The sequence below is a fragment of the Schistocerca americana genome, unplaced genomic scaffold, assembly GCF_021461395.2.
Source record: "Schistocerca americana isolate TAMUIC-IGC-003095 unplaced genomic scaffold, iqSchAmer2.1 HiC_scaffold_13, whole genome shotgun sequence".
Taxonomy (NCBI): domain Eukaryota; kingdom Metazoa; phylum Arthropoda; class Insecta; order Orthoptera; family Acrididae; genus Schistocerca; species Schistocerca americana.
Window position 1 is genome coordinate 31,554,501 of NW_025725371.1, and position 22,821 is coordinate 31,577,321.

Genomic DNA, 22,821 nt, shown 5'->3' on the forward strand with positions numbered 1-22,821 from the left:
AGTAATAGTTCAAATCATAGACAGTAAGACGAGCCAGTCTTCTTGTACTTGAGTCAGCATTGTGCCTTTTGCATTTAATTCCTATGTAGTTTCTGTGTTTCAACGTCAATAAGAAGGTCTGAAGACACAGTAAGCCTGAAGTGAAGCATCGGAATCTATAGCTAGTGTCACAGGAATGGTTAAAATCATAGACAGTAAGAAGAGTCAGTTTTCTTGTACTTAAGTCGGCATTGTGCCTTTTGTATTTAATTCCGACGCAATTTCTGTGTTTCAACGACAATACGAAGGTCAGAGGGATACAGTAAACCTGAAGTGAAGCATCCAAATCTATAACTAGTGTCACAGGAATGGTCCAAAACATAGACAGTAAGAAGAGCCAGTCTTCTTGTACTTGAATCGGCATTGTGCCTTTTGTATTTAATTCCGATGCAATTTCTGTGTTTCATCGTCAATAAGATGGTCAGCTGGATACAGTAAACCTGAAGTGAAGCATCGGAATCTATAACTAGTGTCACAGGAATGGTACAAAACATAGACAGTAGGAAGAGTCAGTGTTCTTGTACTTAAGTCGGCATTGTGCCTTTTGTATTTAATTCCGATGAATTTTCAGTGTTTGATCGTCAATAAGAAGGTCAGAGAGATACAGTAAACCTGAAGTGAAGCATCGGAATCTATAACTAGTGTCACAGGAATGGTTCAAACCATAGACAGTAAGAAGAGTCAATTTTCTTGTACTTAAGTCGGAATTGTGCCTTTTGTATTTAATTCCGATGCAATTTCTGTGTTTCATCGTCAATAAGACGGTCAGAGGGATACAGTAATCCTGAAGTGAAGCATCGGCATCTATAACTAGTGTCCCAGGAATGGTTCAAAACATAGACAGTAAGAAGAGTCAGTCTTTTTGTACTTAAGTCGGCATTTTGCCTTTTGTATTTAATTCCGATGCAATTTCAGTGTTTCATCGTCAATACGAAGGTCAGAGGGAAACAGTAAACCTGAAGTGGAGCATCGGAATCTATAACTAGTGTCACAGGAATGGTTCAAAACATAGACGGTAAGAAGGGTCAGTCTTCTTGTACTTAAGTCGGCATAGTGCCTTTTGTATTTAATTCCGATGCAATATCTGTGTTTTTTCGTCAATAAGAAGGTCAGAGGGATACAGTAAACCTGAAGTGTAGCATTGGAATCTATAACTAGTGTCACAGAAATGGTTCAAAACATAGACAGTAAGAGGAGCCAGTCTTCTTGTACTTGAGTCGGCATTGTGCCTTTTGTATTTAGTTCCGATTTATTTTCTGTGTTTGATCGTCAATAAGACGTTCAGAGGGATACAGTAAACCTGAGGTGAAGCATCGGAATCTAGAACTAGTGTCACAGGAATGGTTCAAAACATAGATAGTATGAAGAGTCAGTTTTCTTGTACTTAAGTCGGCATTGTGCCTTTTGTATTTAATTTCGATGCAATTTCTGTGTTTCAACGACAATACGAAGGTCAGAGGGATACAGTAAACCTGAAGTGAGGCATCGGAATCTATAACTTGTGTCACAGGAATGGTTCAAAACATAGACAGTTTGAAGAGCCAGTCTTCTTGTACTTGAGTCGGCATTGTGCCTTTTGTATTTAATTCCGATGCAATTTCTGTGTTTCATCGTCAATAAGAAGGTCAGAGAGAAACAGTAAACCTGAAGTGAAGCATCGGAATCTATAACTTGTGGCACAGGAATGATTCTAACCATAGACAGTAAGAAGAGTCAATGTTCTTGTACTGAAGTCGGCATTGTACCTTTTGAATTTAATTAAGATGCAATTTCTGTGTTTCGTCGTCAATAAGAAGGTCAGAGGGATACAGTAAACCTGAAGTAAAGCATCGGAATCTATAACTAGTGTCACAGGAATGGTTCAAAACATAGACAGTAAGAAGAGTCAGTCTTCTTGTACTTAAGTCGGCATTCTGCCTTTTGTATTTTTTTCCAATGCAATTTCTGTGCTTCATAGTCAATAAGAAGGTCAGCTGTATACAGTAAACCTGAAGTGAAGCATCGGAAACTATAACTAGTGTCACAGGAATGGTTCAAACATAGACAGTAAGAAGAGCCGATTTTCTTGTACTTGAGTCGGCATTGTGCCTTTTGTATTTAATTCCGATGAATTTTCTGTGTTTGATCGTCAATAAGAAGGTCAGAGGGATACAGTAAGCCAAGAGTGAAGCATCGGAATCTATTACTAGTGTCACAGGAATGGTTCAAAACATAGACAGTAAGAAGAGTCAGTCTTCTTGCACTTACGTCTGCATTGTGACTTTTGTATTTAATGAAGATGCAATTTCTGTGTTTCGTCGTCAATAATATGGTCCGAGGGATACAGTAAACCTGAAGTGAAGCATCGGAATCTATAACTAGTGTCACAGGAATGGTTGAAAACATAGACAATAAGAAGAGTCAGTTTTCTTGTACTTAAGTCGGCATTGGGCCTTTTGTATATAATCACGATGCAATTTCTGTGTTTCATCGTCAATAAAAAGGTCAGAGGGAAACAGTAAACCTGAAGTGAAGCATCGGAATTTACAACTAGTGTCACAGAAATGGTTCAGAACATAGACAGTAAGAAGAGTCAATTTTCTTGTACTTAAGTCGGCATTGTGCCTTTTGTATATAATTCCGATGCAATTACTGTGTTTCATCGTCAATAAGACGGTCAGAGGGATACAGTAATCCTGAAGTGAAGCATCGGAATCTATAACTAGTGTCCCAGGAATGGTTCAAAACATAGACAGTAAGATGAGTCAGTCTTTTTGTACTTAAGACGGCGTTGTGCCTTTTGTATTTAATCCCGATAAATTTTCTGTGTTTGATCGTCAATAAGAAGGTCAGAGGGATACAGTAAACCTGAAGTGAAGCATAGGAATCTATAACTAGTGTCACAGGAATAGTTCAAAACATAGACAGTAAGAAGAGCCAGTCTTCTTGTACTTGAGTCGGCATTGTGCCTTTTGTATTTAATTCCGATGTAGTTTCTGTGTTTCATCGTCAATAAGAAGGTCAGAGGGATACAGTAAACCTGAAGTGAAGCATCGGAATCTATAACTAGTGTCACAGGAATGGTTCAAAACATAGACAGTATGAAGAGCCAGTCTTCTTGTACTTGGGTCGGCATTGTGCCTTTTGTATATAATTCCGATGCAATTTCTTTGCTGCATCGTCAATAAGAAGCTCAGAGGATACAGTAAACCTGAAGTGAAGCATCGGAATCTACAACTAGTGTCAAAGGAATGGTTCAAGACATAATCAGTAAGAAGAGTCAGTTTTCTTGTACTTAGGTCGGCATTGTGCCTTTTGTATTTAATTCCGATGCAATTTCTGTGTTTCACCGTCAATAAGAAGGTCAGAGGGATACAGTAAAACCTGAAGTGAAGCATCGGAATCTATAACTAGCGTCACAGTAATGGTGCAATCCATAGACAGTAAGAAGAGTCAGTGGTCTTGTACCGAAGTCGGCATTGTGACTTTTGTATTTAATTAACATGAAATTTCTGTGTTTCATCGTCAATAAAAAGGTCTGCTGGATACAGTAAACCTGAAGTGATGCATCGGAATCTATAACTAGTGTCACAGGAATGGTTCAAAACATAGATTAAGAAGAGTCTCCTTTCTTGTACTTAAGTCGGCATTCTGGCTTTTGTATTTAATTAAGATGCAATTTCTGTGTTTCAACGTAATTTATAAGGTCAGAGGGATACAGTAAACCTGGAGTGAAGCATCGGAATCTATAACTGGTGTCACAGGTATTGTTCAAAACATAGACAGTAAAAAGAGTCAGTCTTCATGTACTTAAGTCGGCATTATGTCATTTGTATTTAATTAAGATGCAATTTCTGTGTTTCATTGTCAATAAGAAGGTGAAAGGGATACAGTAAACCAGAAGTGAAGCATCGGAATCTATAACTAGTGTCTCAGGAATGGTTCAAAACATAGACAGGAAGAAGGGTCAGTGTATTTGTACTTAAGTCGGCATTGTGCCTTTTGTATTCAATTCCGATGCAATTTCTCTATTTCATCGTCAATACGAACCTCAGAGGGATACAGTAAACCTGAGGTGAAGCATCGGAATCTATAACTAGTGTCACAGGAATGGTTCAAAACGTAGACAGCAAGAAGGGCCAGTCTTCTTGTACTTGAGTCGGCATTGTGCCTTTTGTATTTAATTCCGATGCAATTTATGTGTTTCTTCGTCAATAAGATGGTCAGAGGGATACAGTAAACCTGAAGTGAAGCATCGGAATCTATAACTAGTGTCACAGGAATAGTTCAAAACATAGACAGTAAGAAGAGCCAGTCTTCTTGTACTTGGGTCGGTATTGTGCCTCTTGTATTTAATTCGGATGCAATTTCTGTGTTTCATCGTCAATAAGAAGGTCAGTGGGATACCGTAAACATGAAGTGAAGCATCAGAAGCTATATATAGTGTCACAGGAAAGGTTCAAAACGTAGACAGTAGGAAGAGTCAGTCTTCTTGTACTTAAGTCGGCATTGTGCCTTTTGTATTTAATTCCGATGCAATTTCTGTGTTTCATCGTCAGTAAGAAGGTCACAGGGATACAGTAAACCTGAAGTGAAACATCGGAATCTATAACTAGTGTCACAGAAATGGTTCAAAACATAGACAGTAAGAAGAGTCAGTCTTCTTGTACTTTAATCGGCATTGTGCCTTTTGTATTTAATTAAGATGCAATTTCTTTGTTTCATCGGCAATAATAAGGTCAGAGGGATACAGTAAACCTGAAGTGAAACATCGGAATCTATAACTAGTGTCACAGGTATGGTTCAAAACATAGACAGTAAGAAGAGTCAGTCTTCTTGTACTTAAGTCAGCATTGTGCCTTTTGCATTTGATTAAGATGCAATTTCTGTGTTTCATCGTCAATAAGAAGGTGAAAGGGATACAGTAAACCTGAAGTGAAGCATCGGAACCTATAACTAGTGTCACAGGAATGGTTCAAAACATAGACAGTAAGAAGAGACAGTCTTCTTGCACTTAAGTCGGCATTGTGCCTTTTGTATACAATCCCGATGCAATTTCTGTGTTTCATCGTCAATAAGAAGCTCAGAGGGATATAGTAAACCTGAAGTGAAGCATCGGAATCTGTGACTAGTGTCACAGGAATGGTTCAAAACATAGTAAGAAGAGTCAGTTTTCTTGTACTTAAGTCGGCATTGTGCCTTTTGTATTTAATTCCGATGCAATTTCTGTGTGTCACCTTCAATAAGAAGGTCAGAGGGATACAGTAAACCTGAAGTGAAGCATCGGAATCTATAACTAGTGTCACAGGAATGGTTCAAATCATAGACAGTAAGAAGAGTAAGTCTTTTTGTACTTAAGTCGGCATTGTGCCTTTTGTATTTAATTCTGATGCGATTTCTGTGTTTCATCGCCAATACGAAGGTCAGAGGGATACAGTAAACTTGAACTGAAGCATCGGAATCTATAACTAGTGTCACAGGAATGGTTCAAAACATAGACTGTACGAAGGGTCAGTCTTCTTGTACTTAAGTCGGCATTGTGCCTTTTGTAATTAATAGCGATGCAATTTCTGTCTTTCATCGTCAGTAAGAAGGTCACAGGGATACAGTAAACCTGAAGTGAAGCATCGGAATCTATAACTAGTGTCACAGGAATGGTTCAAAACATAAACAGTAAGAAGAGTCAGTTATCTTGTACTTAGGTCGGCATTGTGCCTTTTGTATTCAATTCCGATGCAATTTCAGTGTTTCATCGTCAATAAGAAGGTCAGAGGGATACAGTAAACCTGAAGTGAAGCATCGGAATCTATAACTAGTGTCACAGGAATGGTTCAAAACATAGACAGTAAGAAGAGTCAGTTTTCTTGTACTTAAGTCGGCATTGTGCCTTTTGTATGTAATTCCGATGCAATTTCTGTGTTTCATCGTCAATAAGAAGGTCCAAGGGATACAGTAAACCTGAAGTGAAGTAACGGAATCTAAAACCGGGTTCAGAGGAAAGGTTCAAACCATAGACAGTTAGAAGAGCCAGTCTTCTTGTACATGAGTCGGCATTGTGCCTTTTGTATTTAATTCCGATGCAATTTCTGTGATTCATCGTCAATAAGATGGTCACCTGAAATGAAGCATCGGAAACTATAACTAGTGTCACAGGAATCGTTCAAAACATAGACAGGAAGTATAGCCAGTCTTCTTGTACTTGAGTCGGCATTGTGCCTTTTGTCTTTAATTCCGATGCAATTTCTGGGTTTCATCGTCAATACGACGGCCAGAGGGATAGAGTAAACCTGAAGTGACACATCGGAATCTATAACTAGTGTCACAGGAATGATTCAAAACATAGACAGTAAGAAAAGTAAGTTTTCTTCTACTTAAGTCGGCATTGTGCCATTTGTATTTATTTCCGATGAATTTTCTGTGTTTGATCGGCAATAAGAAGGTCAGAGGGATACAGTAAACCTGAAGTGAAGCATCGATATCTATAACTAGTGTCACAGGAATGGTTCAAACCATAGTCAGCAAGAAGAGTCAGTGTTCTTGTACTGAAGTCGGCATTGTGCCTTTTCTATTTAATTAAAATGCAATTTCTGTGTTTCAACGTCAATAATAAGGTCAGAGGGATACAGTAAACCTGAAGTGTAGCATCGGAATCTATAACTAGTGTCACAGGTATGGTACAAAACATAGACAGTAAGATGAGTTAGTCTTCTTGTACTTAAGTCGGCATTGTGCCTTTTGTATTTAATTAAGATGCAATCTCTGTGTTTCATCGTCAATAAGAAGCTCAGAGGGATACAGTAAACCTGAAGTGAAGCATCGGAATCTATAACTAGTGCCACAGGAATGGTTCAAAACATAGACAGTGAGAAGGGTCAATCTTCTTGTACTTAAGTCGGCATTGTGCCTTTTGTATTTAATTCCGATGCAATTTCTGTGTTTCATCGTCAATAAGAAGGTCAGAGGGGTACACTAAACCTGAAGTGAAGCATCGGAACCTATAACTAGTGTCACAGGAATGGTTCAAAACATAGACAGTAAAGAGAGTCAATTATCTTGTACTTAAGTCGGCATTGTGCCTTTTCTATTTATTTCCGATGCTATTTTTCTGTTTCGGCGTCAATAAGAAGGTCCAAGGGATACAGTAAACCTGAAGTGAAGCATCGGAATCTAAAACCGGGTTCAGAGGAAAGGTTCAAACCATAGACAGTAAGAAGAGCCAGTCTTCTTGTACTTGAGTCGGCATTGTGCCATTTGTATTTAATTCCGATGAATTTTCTGTGTTTGATCGGCAATAAGAAGGTCAGAGGGATACAGTAAACCTGAAGTGAAGCATCGAAATCTATAACTAGTGTCACAGGAATGGTTCAAACCATAGTCAGCAAGAAGAGTCAGTGTTCTTGTACTGATGTCGGCATTGTGCCTTTTGTATTTAATTAAGATGCAATTTCTGTGTTTCAACGTCAATAATAATGTCAGAGGGATACAGTAAACCTGAAGTGAAGCATCGGAATCTATAACTAGTGTCACAGGTATGGTATAAAACATAGACAGTAAGTCGGCATTGTGCCTTTTGTATTTAATTAAGATGCAATTTCTGTGTTTCATCGTCAATAAGAAGCTCAGAGGGATACAGTAAACCTGAAGTGAAGCATCGGAATCTATAACTATTGTCACAGGAATGGTTCAAAACATAGACAGTGAGAAGGGTCAGTCTTCTTGTACTTAAGTCGGCATTGTGCCTTTTGTATTTAATTCCGATGCAATTTACGTGTTTTATCGTTAACAAGGAGGTCAGACGGATACAGAAAACCTGAAGTGAAGCATCGGAATCTAAAACTAGTGTCACAGGAATGGTTCAAAACATAGACAGTAGGAAGAGTCAGCCTTCTTTTACTTAAGTCGGCATTGTGCATTTTGTATTTAATTCCGAAGCAATTTCTGTGTTTCATCGTCAATAAGAAGGTCAGAGGTATACAGTAAAAGTTAAGTGAAACATCGGAATCTATAACTAGTGTCACAGGAATGGTTCAAAACATAGATAGTAAGAAGAGTCAGTCTTCTTGTACTTAAGTCGGCATTGTGCCTTTTGTATTTAATTCCGATGCGATTTATGTGCTTCATCGACAATAAGAAGGTCAGCTGGTTACAGTAAACTTGAAGTGAAGCATCGGAATCTATAACTAGTGTCACAGGAATGGTTCATAACATAGACAGTAAGAGGAGCCAGTCTTCTTGTACTTGAATCGGCATTGTGCCCTTTGTATTAAATTCCGATGAATTTTCTGTGTTTGATCGTCAATAAAAAGGTCAGAGGGATACACTAAACCTAAAGTGAAGCATCGGAATCTATAACTAGTGTCACAGGAATGGTTCAAATCATAGACAGTAAGAATAATCAGTTTTCTTGTACTTAAGTCGGCATTGGGACTTTTGTATATAATTACGATGCCGTTTCTGTGTTTCATCGTCAATAAGAAGGTCAGAGGGATACAGTAAACCTGAAGTGAAGCATCGGAATCTATAACTAGTGTCACAGAAATGGTTCAAAACATAGACAGTAAGAAGAGCCAGTCTTCTTGTACTTGAGTCGGCATTGTGCCTCTTGTATTTAATTCGGATGCAATTTCTCTGTTTCATTGTCAATAAGAAAGTCAGACGGATACAGTAAACCTGAAGTGACGCATCGGAATCTAAAACCGGGTTCAGAGGAAAGGTTCAAACCATAGACAGTAAGAAGAGCCAGTCTTCTTGTACTTGAGTCGGCATTGTGCCTTTTGTCTTTAATTCCGATGCAATTTCTGTGTTTCATCGTCAATTCGACGGCCAGAGGGATAGAGTAAACCTGAAGTGAAGCATCGGAATCTATAACTAGTGTCACAGGAATGGTTCAAAACATAGACAGTAAGAAGAGTCAGTCTTCTTGTACTTAAGTCTGCATTGTGCCTTTTGAATATAATTCCGACGCAATTTCTGTGTTTCATCGTCAATAAGAAGCTCAGAGGGATACAGTAAAATTGAAGTGAGGCATTGGAATCCATAACATATGTCACAGGAATGGTTCAAAACATAGACAGTAAGAAGAGCTAGTCTTCTTGTGCTTGAGTCGGCAGTGTGCCATTTGTATTTAATTCCGGTGAATTTTCTGTGTTTCATCGGCAATAAGAATGTCAGAGGGATACAGTAAACCTGAAGTGAAGCATCGGAATCTATAACTAGTGTCACGGGAATGGTTCAAACCATAGTCAGCAAGAAGAGTCAGTGGTCTTGTACTGAAGTCGGCATTGTGCCTTTTGTATTTAATTAAGATGCAATTTCTGTGTTTCAACGTCAATAATAAGGTCAGAGGGATACAGTAAACCTGAAGTGAAGCATCGGAATCTATAACTAGTACTACAGGTATGGTACAAAACATAGACAGTAAGATGAGTTAGTCTTCTTGTACTTAAGTGGGCATTGTGCCTTTTGTATTTAATTAAGATGCAATTTCTGTGTTTCATCGTCAATAAGAATCTCAGAGGGATACAGTAAACCTGAAGTGAAGCATCGGAATCTATAACTAGTGTCACAGGAATGGTATAAAACATAGACAGTGAGAAGGGTCAGTCTCCTTGTACTTAAGTCGGCATTGTTCCTTTTGTATTTAATTCTGATGCAATTTACGTGTTTTATCGTTAATAAGGAGGTCAGAGGGATACAGAAAACCTGAAGTGAAGCATCGGAATCTAAAACTAGTGTCACAGGAATGGTTCAAAACATAGACAGTAGGAAGTGTCAGCCTTCTTTTACTTAAGTCGGCATTGTGCCTTTTGTATTTAATTCCGATGCAATTTTTGTGTTTCATCGTCAATAAGAAGGTCAGAGGGATACAGTAAAAGTTAAGTGAAACATCGGAATCTATAACTAGTGTCACAGGAATGGTTCAAAACATAGACAGTAAGAAGAGTCAGTCTTGTTGTACTTATGTCGGCATTGTGCCTTTTGTATTTAATTCCGATGCAATTTCTGAGCTTCATCGTCCATAAGAAGATCAGCTGGATACAGTAAACTTGAAGTGAAGCATCGGAATCTATAACTAGCGTCACAGGAATGGTTCATAACATAGACAGTAAGAGGAGCCAGTCTTCTTGTACTTGAATCGGCATTGTGCCCTTTGTATGTAATTCCGATGAATTTTCTGTGTTTGATCGTCAATGAGAAGGTCAGAGGGATACAGTAAACCTAAAGTGAAGCATCGGAATCTATAACTAGTGTCACAGGAATGGTTCAAATCATAGACAGTAAAAATAGTCAGTTTTCTTGTACTTAAGTCGGCATTGGGACTTTTGTATATAATTACGATGCAATTTCTGTGTTTCATCGTCAATAAGAAGGTCAGAGGGATACAGTAAACCTGAAGTGAAGCATCGGAATCTATAACTAGTGTCACAGAAATGGTTCAAAACATAGACAGTAAGAAGAGCCAGTCTTCTTGTACTTGAGTCGCCATTGTGCCTTTTGTATTTAATTCCGATGCAATTTATGTGTTTCTTCGTCAATAAGATGGTCAGAGGGATACAGTAAACCTGAAGTGAAGCATCGGAATCTATAACTAGTGTCCCAGGAATGGTTCAAAACATAGACAGTAAGAGGAGCCAGTCTTCTTGTACTTGGGTCGGCATTGTGCCTCTTGTATTTAAATCGGATGCAATCTCTGTGATTCATCGTCAATTAGAAGGTCAGAGGGATACAGTAAACCTGAAGTGAAGCATCGGAATCTATAACTAGTGTCACAGGAAAGGTTCAAAACATAGACAGTAGGAAGAGTCAGTCTTCTTGTACTTAAGTCGGCATTGTGTCTTTTGTATTTAATTCCGATGCAATTTCCGTGTTTCATCGTCAATAAGAAGGTCACAGGGATACAGTAAACCTGAAGTGAAGCATCGGAATCTATAACTAGTGTCACAGGAATGGTTGAAAACATAGACAGTAAGAAGAGTCAGTTTTCTTGTACTTAAGCCAGCATTGTGCCTTTTGTATTTAATTCCGATGAATTTTCTGTGTTTGATCGTCAATAAGAAGGTCAGAGGGATACAGTATCCCTGAAGTGAAGCATTGGAATCTATAACTAGTGTCACAGGAATGGTTCAAAACATAGACAGTAAGAAGAGTCAGTTTTCTTGTACTTATGTCGGCATCGGGCCTTTTCTATATAATTACGATGCAATTTCTGTGTTTCATCGTCAATAAGAAGGTCAGAGGGATACAGTAAACCTGAAGTGAAGCATCGGAATCTATAACTAGTGTCACAGAAATGGTTCATAGCATTGACAGCAAGAAGGGCCAGTCTTCTTGTACTTGAGTCGGCATTGTGGCTTTTGTATTTAATTCCGATGCAATTTATGTGTTTCTTCGTCAATAAGAAGGTCAGAGGGATACAGTAAACCTGAAGTGAAGCATCGGAATCTATAACTAGTGTCACAGGAATGGTTCAAAAAAAAGACAGTAAGAAGAGCCAGTCTCCTTGTACTTGGGTCGGTATTGTGCCTCTTGTATTTAATTCGGATGCAATTTCTGTGTTTCATTGTCAATAAGAAGGTCAGACGGATACAGTAAACCTGAAGTGAAGCATCGGAATCTATATATAGTGTCACAGGAAAGGTTCAAAACGTAGACAGTAGGAAGAGTCAGTCTTCTTGTACTTAAGTAAGCAATGTGCCTTTTGTATTTAATTCCGATGCAATTTCTGTGTTTCATCGTGAATAAGAAGGCCACAGGGATACAGTAAACCTGAAGTGAAACATCGGAATCTATAACTAGTGTCACAGGAATGGTTCAAATCATAGACAGTAAGAAGAGTCAGTTTTCTTCCACTTAAGTCGGCATTGTGCCTTATGTATTTAATTCCGATGCAATTTCTGTATTTCATCGTCAATAAGAAGGTCAGCTGGATACAGTAAACCTGAAGCGAAGCATCGGAATCTATAACTAGTGTCACAGGAATGGTATAAAACATAGACAGTGAGAAGGGTCAGTCTTCTTGTACTTAAGTCGGCATTGTTTCTTTTGTATTTAATTCCGATGCAATTTACGTGTTTTATCGTTAATAAGGAGGTCAGAGGGATACAGAAAACCTGAAGTGAAGCATCGGAATCTAAAACTAGTGTCACAGGAATGGTTCAAAACATAGACAGTAGGAAGTGTCAGCCTTCTTTTACTTAAGTCGGCATTGTGCCTTTTGTATTTAATTCCGATGCAATTTCTGTGTTTCATCGTCAATAAGAAGGTCAGAGGGATACAGTAAAAGTTAAGTGAAACATCGGAATCTATAACTAGTGTCACAGGAATGGTTCAAAACATAGACAGTAAGAAGAGTCAGTCTTGTTGTACTTATGTCGGCATTGTGCCTTTTGTATTTAATTCCGATGCAATTTCTGAGCTTCATCGTCCATAAGAAGGTCAGCTGGATACAGTAAACTTGAAGTGAAGCATCGGAATCTATAACTAGTGTCACAGGAATGGTTCATAACATAGACAGTAAGAGGAGCCAGTGTTCTTGTACTTGAATCGGCATTGTGCCCTTTGTATGTAATTCCGATGAATTTTCTGTGTTTGATCGTCAATAAGAAGGTCAGAGGGATACAGTAAACCTAAAGTGAAGCATCGGAATCTATAACTAGTGTCACAGGAATGGTTCAAATCATAGACAGTAAAAATAGTCAGTTTTCTTGTACTTAAGTCGGCATTGGGACTTTTGTATATAATTACGATGCAATTTCTGTGTTTCATCGTCAATAAGAAGGTCAGAGGGATACAGTAAACCTGAAGTGAAGCATCGGAATCTATAACTAGTGTCACAGAAATGGTTCAAAACATAGACAGTAAGAAGAGCAAGTCTTCTTATACTTGAGTCGGCATTGTGCCTTTTGTATTTAATTCCGATGCAATTTATGTGTTTCTTCGTCAATAAGATGGTCAGAGGGATACAGTAAACCTGAAGTGAAGCATCGGAATCTATAACTAGTGTCCCAGGAATGGTTCAAAACATAGACAGTAAGAGGAGCCAGTCTTCTTGTACTTGGGTCGGCATTGTGCCTCTTGTATTTAAATCGGATGCAATCTCTGTGATTCATCGTCAATTAGAAGGTCAGAGGGATACAGTAAACCTGAAGTGAAGCATCGGAATCTATAACTAGTGTCACAGGAAAGGTTCAAAACATAGACAGTAGGAAGAGTCAGTCTTGTTGTACTTAAGTCGGCATTGTGTCTTTTGTATTTAATTCCGATGCAATTTCTGTGTTTCATCGTCAATAAGAAGGTCACAGGGATGCAGCAAACTTGAAGTGAAGCATCGGAATCTATAACTAGTGTCACAGGAATGGTTGAAAACATAGACAGTAAGAAGAGTCAGTTTTCTTGTACTTAAGCCGGCATTGTGCCTTTTGTATTTAATTCCGATGATTTTTCTGTGTTTGATCGTCAATAAGAAGGTCAGAGGGATACAGTATCCCTGAAGTGAAGCATTGGAATCTATAATTAGTGTCACAGGAATGGTTCAAAACATAGACAGTAAGAAGAGTCAGTTTTCTTGTACTTATGTCGGCTTCGGGCCTTTTCTATATAATTCCGATGCAATTTCTGTGTTTCATCGTCAAAAAGAAGGTCAGAGGGATACAATAAACCTGAAGTGAAGCATCGGAATATATAACTAGTGTCACAGAAATGGTTCATAGCATAGACAGCAAGAAGGGCCAGTCTTCTTGTACCTGAGTCGGCATTGTGGCTTTTGTATTTAATTCCGATGCAATTTATGTGTTTCTTCGTCAATAAGAAGGTCAGAGGGATACAGTAAACCTGAAGTGAAGCATCGGAATCTATAACTAGTGTCACAGGAATGGTTCAAAACATAGACAGTAAGAAGAGCCAGTCTCCTTGTACTTGGGTCGGTATTGTGCCTCTTGTATTTAATTCGGATGCAATTTCTGTGTTTCATTGTCAATAAGAAGGTCAGACGGATACAGTAAACCTGAAGTGAAGCATCGGAATCTATATATGGTGTCACAGGAAAGGTTCAAAACGTAGACAGTAGGAAGAGTCAGTCTTCTTGTACTTAAGTAGGCAATGTGCCTTTTGTATTTAATTCCGATGCAATTTCTGTGTTTCATCGTGAATAAGAAGGCCACAAGGATACAGTAAACCTGAAGTGAAACATCGGTATCTATAACTAGTGTCACAGGAATGGTTCAAATCATAGACTGTAAGAAGAGTCAGTTTTCTTCCACTAAGGTCGGCATTGTGCCTTATGTATTTAATTCCGATGCAATTTCTGTGTTTCATCGTCAGTAAGAAGGTCAGCTGAATACAGTAAACCTGAAGCGAAGCATCGGCATCTATAACTAGTGTCACAGGAATGGTCCATATCATAGACAGTAAGAAGAGTCAGTTTTCTTGTACTTAAGTCGGCATTGTGCCTTTTGTATTTAATTCCGATGCAATTTTTGTGTTTCATCGTCATTAAGAAGGTCACACGGATACAGTAATCCTGAAGTGAAGCATCGGAATCTGTAACTAGTGTCACAGGAATGGTTCAAATCTTAGACAGTAAGAAGAGCCAGTTTTCTTGTACTTAAGTCGGCATTGTGCCCTTTGTATTTAATTCCGATGCAATTTCTGTGTTACATCGTCAATAAGAAGGTCAGAGGGATACAGCAAACCTGAAGTGAAGCATCGGAATCTATAACTAGTGTCACAGGAACGGTTCAAAACATAGACAGTAAGAAGAGTCTGTTTTCTTGTACTTAAGTCGGCATTGTGCCCTTTGTATTTAATTCCTATGCAATTTGTGTGTTTCATCGTCAATAAGAAGGTCAGAGGGATACAGTAAACCTGAAGTGAAGCATCGGAATCTATAACTAGTGTCACAGGAATGGTTCAAAACATAGACAGTAAGGAGAGTCAGATTTCTTCTACTTAAGTCGGTATTGTGCCTTTTGTATTTAATTCCGAAGCAATTTCTGTGTTTCGTCGTCAATAAGAAGGTCAGAGGGATACAGTAAACCTGAAGTGAAGCATCGGAATCTATAAGTAGTGTCACAGGAATGGTTCACAACATATAGAGTAAGAAGAGTCAGTTTTCTTGTACTTTAGTCGGCATTGTGCCTTTTCTATTTAATTCCGATATAATATCTGTGATTCGTCGTCAATAAGAAGGTCCACGGGATACAGTAAACCTGAAGTGAAGCATCGGAATCTAAAACCGGTCTCACAAGAAAGGTTCATAACATAGACAGTAAGAAAAGCCAGCCTTGTTGTATTTGAGTCGGCGTTGTTCCTTTTGTATTTAATTCCGATGCAATTTCTGTGTTTCATCGTCAATAAGAAGATCAGCGGGATTCAGTAAGCCTGAAGTGAAGATTACGAATGTATAACAAGTGTCACAGGAATGGTTCAAAACATAGACAGTAAGAAGAGTCAGTCTTCTTGTACTTAAGTCGGCATTGTGCATTTTGTATTTAATTTCGATGCAACTTCTGTGTTTCATCGTCAATAAGAAGGTCAGAGGGATACAGTAAGCTTGAAGTGAAGCATCGGAATCTATAACTAGTGTCACAAGAATGGTTCCAAACAAAGACAGTAAGAAAAGTAGGTTTTCTTCTACTTAAGTCGGCATTGTGCCTTATGTATTTAATTCCGATTCAATATCTGTGTTTCATCGTCAATAAGAAGGTCAGAGGGATACAGTAAACCTGAAGTGAAGCATCGGAATCTAAAACCGGTCTCACAGGAAAGGTACAAACATAGACAGTAAGAAGAGCCAGTCTCCTTTTACTTGAGTCGGCATTGTGCCATTTGTATTTAATTCCGATTCAATTTTTGTGTTTCATCGTCAATAAGACGGTCAGAGGGATACGGTAAACCCGAAGTGAAGCATCGGAATGTATTACTAGTGTCACAGGAATGGTTCAAAACATAACCAGCAAGAAGAGCCAGATATCTTGTACTTAAGTGGGCATTGTGCCCTTTGTATTTAAGTCTGATGCAATTTCTGTGTTTCATCGTCAATAAGAAGGTCACAGGGATACAGTAATCCTGAAGTGAAACATCGGAATCTGTAACTAGTGTCACAGGAATGGTACAAATCATAGACTATAAGAAGAGTCAGTTTTCTTCCACTTAAGTCGGCATTGTGCCTCATGTATTTAATTCCGATGCAATTTCTGTGTTTTATCGTCAATAAGAAGGTCAGAGGGGTACACTAAACCTGAAGTGAAGCATCGGAACCTATAACTAGTGTCACAGTAATGGTTCAAAACATAGACAGTAAAGAGAGTCAATTATCTTGTACTTAAGTCGGCATTGTGCCTTTTCTATTTATTTCCGATGCTATTTTTCTGTTTCGGCGTCAATAAGAAGGTCCAAGGGATACAGTAAACCTGAAGTGAAGCATCGGAATCTAAAACCGGGTTCAGAGGAAAGGTTCAAACCATAGACAGTAAGAAGAGCCAGTCTTCTTGTACTTGAGTCGGCATTGTGCCATTTGTATTTAATTCCGATGAATTTTCTGTGTTTGATCGGCAATAAGAAGGTCAGAGGGATACAGTAAACCTGAAGTGAAGCATCGAAATCTATAACTAGTGTCACAGGAATGGTTCAAACCATAGTCAGCAAGAAGAGTCAGTGTTCTTGTACTGAAGTCGGCATTGTGCCTTTTGTATTTAATTAAGATGCAATTTCTGTTTTTCAACGTCAATAATAAGGTCAGAGGGATACAGTAAACCTGAAGTGAAGCATCGGAATCTATAACTAGTGTCACAGGTATGGTACAAAACATAGACAGTAAGTCGGCATTGTGCCCTTTGTATTTAATTAAGATGCAATTTCTGTGTTTCATCGTCAATAAGAAGCTCAGAGGGATACAGTAAACCTGAAGTGAAGCATCGGAATCTATAACTATTGTCACAGGAATGGTTCAAAACATAGACAGTGAGAAGGGTCAGTCTTCTTGTACTTAAGTCGGCATTGTGCCTTTTGTATTTAATTCCGATGCAATTTACGTGTTTTATCGTTAATAAGGAGGTCAGACGGATACAGAAAACCTGAAGTGAAGCATCGGAATCTAAAACTAGTGTCACAGGAATGGTTCAAAACATAGATAGTAAGAAGAGTCAGTCTTCTTGTACTTAAGTCGGCATTGTGCCTTTTGTATTTAATTCCGATGCGATTTATGTGCTTCATCGACAATAAGAAGGTCAGCTGGTTACAGTAAACTTGAAGTGAAGCATCGGAAACTATAACTAGTGTCACAGGAATGGTTCATAACATAGACAGTAAGAGGAGCCAGTCTTCTTGTACTTGAATCGGCATTGTGCCCTTTGTATTAAATTCCGATGAATTTTCTGTGTTTGATCGTCAATAAGAAGGTCAGAGGGATACACTAAACCTAAAGTGAAGCATCGGAATCTATAACTAGTGTCACAGGAATGGTTCAAATCATAGACAGTAAGAATAGTCAGTTTTCTTGTACTTAAGTCGGCATTGGGACTTTTGTATATAATTACGATGCAGTTTCTGTGTTTCATCGTCAATAAGAAGGTCAGAGGGATACAGTAAACCTGAAGTGAAGCATCGGAATCTATAACTAGTGTCACAGAAATGGTTCAAAACATAGACAGTAAGAAGAGCCAGTCTTCTTGTACTTGAGTCGGCATTGTGCCTCTTGTATTAAATTCGGATGCAATTTCTCTGTTTCATTGTCAATAAGAAAGTCAGACGGATACAGTAAACCTGAAGTGACGCATCGGAATCTATATATAGTGTCACAGGAAAGGTTCAAAACGTAGACAGTAGGAAGAGTCAGTCTTCATGTACTTAAGTCGGCATTGTGCCTTTTGTATTTAATTCCGATGCAATTTCTGTGTTTCATCGTCAATAAGAAGGTCACAGATATACAGTAAACCTGAAGTGAAGCATCGGAACCTATAACTAGTGTCACAGGAATGGTTCAAAACATAGACAGTAAAGGGAGTCAATTATCTTGTACTTAAGTCTGCATTGTGCCTTTTCTATTTATTTCCGATGCTATTTTTGTGTTTCGGCGTCAATAAGAAGGTCCAAGGATACAGTAATTCTGAAGTGAAGCATCGGAATCTAAAACCGGGTTCAGAGGAAAGGTTCAAACCATAGACAGTAAGAAGAGCCAGTCTTCTTGTACTTGAGTCGGCATTGTGCCTTTTGTCTTTAATTCCGATGCAATTTCTGTGTTTCATCGTCAATACGACGGCCAGAGGGATAGAGTAAACCTGAAGTGAAGCATCGGAATCTATAACTAGTGTCACAGGAATGGTTCAAAACATAGACAGTAAGAAGAGTCAGTCTTCTTGTACTTAAGTCTGCATTGTGCCTTTTGTATATAATTCCGATGCAATTTCTGTGTTTCATCGTCAATAAGAAGCTCAGAGGGATACAGTAAAATTGAAGTGAGGCATTGGAATCCATAACATATGTCACAGGAATGGTTCAAACATAGACAGTAAGAAGAGCCAGTCTTCTTGTGCTTGAGTCGGCAGTGTGCCATTTGTATTTAATTCCGGTGAATTTTCTGTGTTTGATCGGCATTAAGAAGGTCAGAGGGATACAGTAAACCTGAAGTGAGGCATCGGAATCTATAACTAGTGTCACAGGAATGGTTCAAACCATAGTCAGCAAGAAGAGTCAGTGGTCTTGTACTGAGGTCGGCATTGTGCCTTTTGTATTTAATTAAGATGCAATTTCTGTGTTTCAACGTCAATAATAAGGACAGAGGGATACAGTAAACCCGAAGTGAAGCATCGGAATCTATAACTAGTGTCACAGGTATGGTACAAAACATAGACAGCAAGATGAGTTAGTCTTCTTGTACTTAAGTCGGCATTGTGCCTTTTGTATTTAATTAAGATGCAATTTCTGTGTTTCATCGTCAATAAGAATCTCAGAGGGATACAGTAAACCTGAAGTGAAGCATCGGAATCTATAACTAGTGTCACAGGAATGGTATAAGACATAGACAGTGAGAACGGTCAGTCTTCTTGTACTTAAGTCGGCATTGTGCCTTTTGTATTTAATTCCGATGCTATTTACGTGTTTTATCGTTAATAAGGAGATCAGAGGGATACAGAAAACCTGAAGTGAAGCATCGAAATCTATAACTAGTGTCACAGGAATGGTTCAAACCATAGTCAGCAAGAAGAGTCAGTGTTCTTGTACTGAAGTCGGCATTGTGCCTTTTGTATTTAATTAAGATGCAATTTCTGTTTTTCAACGTCAATAATAAGGTCAGAGGGATACAGTAAACCTGAAGTGAAGCATCGGAATCTATAACCGGGTTCAGAGGAAAGGTTCAAACCATAGACAGTAAGAAGAGCCAGTCTTCTTGTACTTGAGTCGGCATTGTGCCATTTGTATTTAATTCCGATGAATTTTCTGTGTTTGATCGGCAATAAGAAGGTCAGAGGGATACAGTAAACCTGAAGTGAAGCATCGAAATCTATAACTAGTGTCACAGGAATGGTTCAAACCATAGTCAGCAAGAAGAGTCAGTGTTCTTGTACTGAAGTCGGCATTGTGCCTTTTGTATTTAATTAAGATGCAATTTCTGTTTTTCAACGTCAATAATAAGGTCAGAGGGATACAGTAAACCTGAAGTGAAGCATCGGAATCTATAACTAGTGTCACAGGTATGGTACAAAACATAGACAGTAAGTCGGCATTGTGCCCTTTGTATTTAATTAAGATGCAATTTCTGTGTTTCATCGTCAATAAGAAGCTCAGAGGGATACAGTAAACCTGAAGTGAAGCATCGGAATCTATAACTATTGTCACAGGAATGGTTCAAAACATAGACAGTGAGAAGGGTCAGTCTTCTTGTACTTAAGTCGGCATTGTGCCTTTTGTATTTAATTCCGATGCAATTTACGTGTTTTATCGTTAATAAGGAGGTCAGACGGATACAGAAAACCTGAAGTGAAGCATCGGAATCTAAAACTAGTGTCACAGGAATGGTTCAAAACATAGATAGTAAGAAGAGTCAGTCTTCTTGTACTTAAGTCGGCATTGTGCCTTTTGTATTTAATTCCGATGCGATTTATGTGCTTCATCGACAATAAGAAGGTCAGCTGGTTACAGTAAACTTGAAGTGAAGCATCGGAAACTATAACTAGTGTCACAGGAATGGTTCATAACATAGACAGTAAGAGGAGCCAGTCTTCTTGTACTTGAATCGGCATTGTGCCCTTTGTATTAAATTCCGATGAATTTTCTGTGTTTGATCGTCAATAAGAAGGTCAGAGGGATACACTAAACCTAAAGTGAAGCATCGGAATCTATAACTAGTGTCACAGGAATGGTTCAAATCATAGACAGTAAGAATAGTCAGTTTTCTTGTACTTAAGTCGGCATTGGGACTTTTGTATATAATTACGATGCAGTTTCTGTGTTTCATCGTCAATAAGAAGGTCAGAGGGATACAGTAAACCTGAAGTGAAGCATCGGAATCTATAACTAGTGTCACAGAAATGGTTCAAAACATAGACAGTAAGAAGAGCCAGTCTTCTTGTACTTGAGTCGGCATTGTGCCTCTTGTATTAAATTCGGATGCAATTTCTCTGTTTCATTGTCAATAAGAAAGTCAGACGGATACAGTAAACCTGAAGTGACGCATCGGAATCTATATATAGTGTCACAGGAAAGGTTCAAAACGTAGACAGTAGGAAGAGTCAGTCTTCATGTACTTAAGTCGGCATTGTGCCTTTTGTATTTAATTCCGATGCAATTTCTGTGTTTCATCGTCAATAAGAAGGTCACAGGGATACAGTAAACCTGAAGTGAAACATCGGAACCTATAACTAGTGTCACAGGAATGGTTCAAAACATAGACAGTAAAGGGAGTCAATTATCTTGTACTTAAGTCTGCATTGTGCCTTTTCTATTTATTTCCGATGCTATTTTTGTGTTTCGGCGTCAATAAGAAGGTCCAAGGATACAGTAATTCTGAAGTGAAGCATCGGAATCTAAAACCGGGTTCAGAGGAAAGGTTCAAACCATAGACAGTAAGAAGAGCCAGTCTTCTTGTACTTGAGTCGGCATTGTGCCTTTTCTCTTTAATTCCGATGCAATTTCTGTGTTTCATCGTCAATACGACGGCCAGAGGGATAGAGTAAACCTGAAGTGAAGCATCGGAATCTATAACTAGTGTCACAGGAATGGTTCAAAACATAGACAGTAAGAAGAGTCAGTCTTCTTGTACTTAAGTCTGCATTGTGCCTTTTGTATATAATTCCGATGCAATTTCTGTGTTTCATCGTCAATAAGAAGCTCAGAGGGATACAGTAAAATTGAAGTGAGGCATTGGAATCCATAACATATGTCACAGGAATGGTTCAAACATAGACAGTAAGAAGAGCCAGTCTTCTTGTGCTTGAGTCGGCAGTGTGCCATTTGTATTTAATTCCGGTGAATTTTCTGTGTTTGATCGGCATTAAGAAGGTCAGAGGGATACAGTAAACCTGAAGTGAGGCATCGGAATCTATAACTAGTGTCACAGGAATGGTTCAAACCATAGTCAGCAAGAAGAGTCAGTGGTCTTGTACTGATGTCGGCATTGTGCCTTTTGTATTTAATTAAGATGCAATTTCTGTGTTTCAACGTCAATAATAAGGACAGAGGGATACAGTAAACCTGAAGTGAAGCATCGGAATCTATAACTAGTGTCACAGGTATGGTACAAAACATAGACAGTAAGATGAGTTAGTCTTCTTGTACTTAAGTCGGCATTGTGCCTTTTGTATTTAATTAAGATGCAATTTCTGTGTTTCATCGTCAATAAGAATCTCAGAGGGATACAGTAAACCTGAAGTGAAGCATCGGAATCTATAACTAGTGTCACAGGAATGGTATAAGACATAGACAGTGAGAAGGGTCAGTCTTCTTGTACTTAAGTCGGCATTGTGCCTTTTGTATTTAATTCCGATGCTATTTACGTGTTTTATCGTTAATAAGGAGATCAGAGGGATACAGAAAACCTGAAGTGAACCATCGGAATCTAAAACTAGAGTCACAGGAATGGTTCAAAACATAGACAGTAGGAAGTGTCAGCCTTCTTTTACTTAAGTCGGCATTGTGCCTTTTGTATTTAATTCCGATGCAATTTCTGTGTTTCATCGTCAATAAGAAGGTCAGAGGGATACAGTAAAAGTTAAGTGAAACATCGGAATCGATAACTAGTGTCACAGGAATGGTTCAAAACATAGACAGTAAGAAGAGTCAGTCTTGTTGTACTTAAGTCGGCATTGTGCCTTTTGTATTTAATTCCGATGCAATTTCTGAGCTTCATCGTCCATAAGAAGGTCAGCTGGATACAGTAAACTTGAAGTGAAGCATCGGAATCTATAACTAGTGTCACAGGAATGGTTCATAACATAGACAGTAAGAGGAGCCAGTCTTCTTGTACTTGACTCGGCATTGTGCCCTTTGTATGTAATTCCGATTAATTTTCTGTGTTTGATCGTCAATAAGAAGGTCAGAGGGATACAGTAAACCTAAAGTGAAGCATCGGAATCTATAACTAGTGTCACAGGAATGGTTCAAATCTTAGACAGTAAAAATAGTCAGTTTTCTTGTACTTAAGTCGGCATTGGGACTTTTGTATATAATTACGATGCAATTTCTGTGTTTCATCGTCAATAAGAAGGTCAGAGGGATACAGTAAACCTGAAGTGAAGCATCGGAATCTATAACTAGTGTCACAGAAATGGTTCAAAACATAGACAGTAAGAAGAGCCAGTCTTCTTGTAC